Source organism: Sapajus apella, unplaced genomic scaffold (genome assembly GCF_009761245.1).
Source record: "Sapajus apella isolate SASKATOON/1434 unplaced genomic scaffold, GSC_monkey_1.0 scaffold65, whole genome shotgun sequence".
Lineage (NCBI taxonomy): Eukaryota > Metazoa > Chordata > Mammalia > Primates > Cebidae > Sapajus > Sapajus apella.
The window spans coordinates 9,438,366-9,442,500 of NW_022437005.1; the positions used below are offsets into that span (position 1 = coordinate 9,438,366).

General features: G+C 43.4%; 1 long non-coding RNA gene across 1 annotated transcript; it reads right to left on the bottom strand.

The window, feature by feature from the left end:
• Window positions 1–1,040: 1,040 nt before the first annotated feature.
• LOC116530226 lies at window positions 1,041–3,623 on the bottom strand. The gene is made up of 2 exons (XR_004259887.1): window positions 2,996–3,623; window positions 1,041–1,444 (listed from the first exon to the last, which is right to left on the bottom strand). It is a non-coding gene; the product is annotated as an uncharacterized LOC116530226 (long non-coding RNA).
• Window positions 3,624–4,135: the final 512 nt, after the last annotated feature.

Genomic DNA, 4,135 nt, shown 5'->3' on the forward strand with positions numbered 1-4,135 from the left:
AGAAGAGGAGGTGCTCAGGGGAAGCAGGTGCTTTGAAAAGAGGATGAGAGAAGAATGAAGACATTGAGGATTCCCCCTCATCCATGAGATGGGAGAAGCTTGTTTCATGAGACACGCTGGGGCGGGGGAGGCAGAGAAAGATGCCTTGAAGAAGCGGTATCAGGTTTCCTCACTGGGCATTTCTTCATGATTTTTTTGGAGACAGAATACTGGTTTGAACGAACCAAATGGACTCGTTATTTGACTTAATATGCCATTTTATGTTTGTAATAAGGTTCACTGCGGCAGAAAATTGACTCTATTGTGCAAAGCAGGTCATCCTCTCCCTGTCGTGGTTTTGGATCTGCTAGTGGCCTCTGTGGTCAACTGTGAGTCTCACATTTCACTAATAAAGAGTTGTGAATCCCAGAAATTCAGGAGGCTGAGGCAGGGCATAGCTTAAGGCCAGGAATTTGAAACCAGCCTGGGCAATACAGTAAGACCCTGTCTCTAAAAACATTTTGTAAACTTAACCAGCCATGGTGTGTTGGACCTGTAGTTCCAACTACTCTGGAGGCTGAGGTGGGAGGATGATTTAAGCCCCGGGGTTTAGGCTTCAGTGAACTATGGTCGTGCCACTACACTCTAGTCTGGGTGACAGAGAGATCTTGACTCTAAAAAATAAAATAATAAAATAAAATAAAATAAATAGAGTTGTGTGTAGTGTGATGGGGATTCATAACAATGATTGGCATTTGTGGCCTGCCTACTGTGTGCCAGGACTCTCTGTATCTTCTCGACAACCTTTCAGAGGAGTTATTGTCCTCACTTAAATGCAGCTCAAGGAATTATGTAATTTACTTCAGACCGAGCTACCAGCATACAGCACTGCTGAGGTTTGATGTCGATACAGATCCTGTGACATAGTCTATTCACCAACCACATCAGCGGTTCCAAAATGCCAGTCTGTGTACAATCCCATCCCCTGCACCAGAGATTCTGGTTCAGGAGGTGTCATTGGCTGGGCTTACCAGGAAGCAGACCTTTAAATGAAAAGATATGAGTGCAAGTGGTTTATTGGGAGGTGATTCCAGGAAGCACCAGGGAGGGAGTAGGAAAATTGAATAAAAAAAGAAAATACATCAGCAAATATTTTGATGTATTTTCCTTTTTTATTGAGCAAGTTACTGCTTTAGGCAACTGAGACTAATCTTGCTAGAGAATTCTGGGAGACAGTAAAGGACATGTCTCACAGTTGGCCCATTCTGAAGGGCAGGAAACTGGGGAGCTTTCCACCAATTCCACTCCATCAATGATTGGATGATGTCTCTGGGGGCGCTGAGCCTTGGCACCACTGGCTTCACTGCTCATAAGCCAAATCTGCTCCCAAGGCCAGAGAAGCTTCCAGGCCAAGGTCTGCAGGTGTTTGAAGTCAGACATGCCATCTGTGGCAGCAGAGGTGAATCTAGGGAGAGACAGGCAGGATAGCAAACATCAACCACAGGCTTACGGGGGGGGGTATGGATTCTACAGTTTTAAAAAGGTAGAAAACTACTTTTCAACAAATGGTGTAGGGAAAGCTGCATATCCACATGCCAAAGAATGAAGCTGGACCCTTATCTTACACCTACACAAAAATTAACTCAAAATAGATCAAGGGCCTAAACATAAGAGGTAAAACGATAAAACTCTTAGAAGAAAACATAGGAGGAAAGCCACATGGCATTAAATTTAGCAATGACTTCTTGAATATAATCCCCAAAGCACAGGCAACAAAAGAAAAAGTAGACAAATTGGACTACATCAAAAATAAAAACTTCTCTACATCAAAGGACACGATCCACAGAGTGGAAAGACAATACGGTGAAAACAGCAAGTGTTGGGAAGGATGTGGGTGATTGTAACCCTTGCGCACACTAAGTGAGAATGCAAAGTGGTGCAGGCATGGTGAAAAACAGGATGTAATTCCTCAGAAAAAACAAAAAATAGAGTGACCATTTGAGGTAGTAATCCTACTTCTGAGTATGTATCCCAGGAAATTGAAAATGGCATGTTGAAGAGATATTTGTACACCTGTGTTCACAGCGTGAGTCACAATAGCTAAGAGGTGTGAGCAACCCAAGTGTTCATCGACAGATGGAGTGGGAAAACCAAATGCAGCGTCTTCATACATAGAATAGTATCCAGGCTTTAAAAGGAAGAAAGTTCTGACACATGCCACAACCTAGATGAACTTTGCGGACATTATGCTAAGTAAAATGTTAGTTGCAAAAGAACCAATACTATGTGGCTCGACTTATATGAGGTACCCAGAATAGTCAATTTCATAGAGCCAAAATATAGAATGGTGGTTGCCAGAGTCTGGGAGAGAGGGGGAATGGGTGCCGTTCGGTGGTTACACACGTCAGTTTTGCAAGGTGAAACGGTTCTGGAGATTGCCTGTATCCTTTACAGCATTGAACTGTACACTTAAAATGCTTAAGATTGCAAAATTTATGTTACATATATTTTACCATAATATTTTTCTAAATCGTTCTCTCAGCAGTTAAAGTATAATGAGCAGCCAGGTCTGGGATTACTGGACTACATCCCATTGTGTTACTGGTGATCAAAGCAGCCCAAATCCTTTAAAAACTACGCATTGCTCTTCAGACAAGAAGGAAGGCTTATAAGGGGTTTTCTCAACTAGCTGTGCAAAATATAAAGGATAAGAATTCAAGGGTAAATGGAGGCAACTAAAAGAAATTTAATCTCCCTTTCCCTTTTTTCCTTATAAAGTAAGTAAAACTTCAACATGAAAGTAAAAGATAACCCATGTTCCGTTTCTCCATTCAGAAAGCATAAAAGTAGGCAATATTTTTAAAACATCAGGCTGTGGTCAGAATTAATGTGGCACCTGTTCTATCAAATGTTATCATCATAAACTGTCACTGGGTGCTTTTCTGTACAAGTTATCTTCGTAACAAACAACCTCTCAATCTCAGTGGCTTCTAACAAGAAACACTTTTATGTTCACAGGCCAGAACGTTGGCTGAGGTTTGGCTGATGGAGGCTGGAATTTTCAGGGTCAGGGTAAATTTGGGTTTCTGGTCAATTTCGGACTCGCTTATGTCCTCATTATGGGGTCCAGGGTGAAGGGGCAGTAGCTTCATAAGGTATGTTTTTCTCAAGCATAGGCTCCCAGAGGAGCACACGACTAGCTAGCAGAAACATCTCCTGCCTCTTAAAGCTTAGGTTCAAAACCGCCACAATGTCACTTACATCTACATTCTATTTGTGAAGGCAAGTCACATTGCCAAGGCTGGCATCACTAGAGGATACTGCAAAATTACAAGATAAAGGACTAGGAAGGGAGTGAAGAATTGAGAACAACGATTCAATTTTCCACATTAGGGAGGAGAGCAAACCAGGATCATTTCAGGGGGAAAAAATAAAAATAAAAATAAATTTAAAACTCTTGGGAAAAATTGGAGGTGGCGTTTAAAGTCAAGTTTTGCAGACTCATCTGGGAAACAGAGATCTCAGTCCAGGTGGGTGTCTTGTTCATAAGCGGGGGAGGACCATCTGGAGCAGTGTAACGTAGAGTAAAGCAGCGGTCTGCCCTTGGGGGAGGGCGCTGCCGAAGCTAGGTTATAAGACCGGGACCTTCAGCTAGTCCACTGAGGACGGGGTAGACACATGCCCATTCCACTTGGGTGCCAGGGATCTGGAGGAACTGCAGAGGAAGCAGTTGACCCAGGCAGAGCAAACAATCATGCCGGCATTCTTCACTTGGAGGTGGAGTTAAGAGAGGCCCCCAGTCCCACATATAGACATGGGTGTCTTGCCAGTTCACTTCCAGGTGGCCAGGGTCCAGCGGCTCCACAAGAAGCTAGTACCCCAACATGCCATGACTGCAATGGGAGATGTGACTTGGTGTGGAGGGGGTAAAGGAGAATGAGATGAGCAATAACCAGAGATAAGGATTTCAAAGAGTAAGGTTCTTCCCAGGAAGCAGGTCCAAGGAAAAAAATCTGAATCCATGGTGTTCAGTCCCAAAGGTCCTAAGTTCCCCTACCTCTAAAAGGACAAGAAGATGTTAGACATGGAAGGGAGGACATTGCTACCAGTCAGATGTTGAGGGAACTTCATTAACCTGAAGAAGGAACAGCACCAC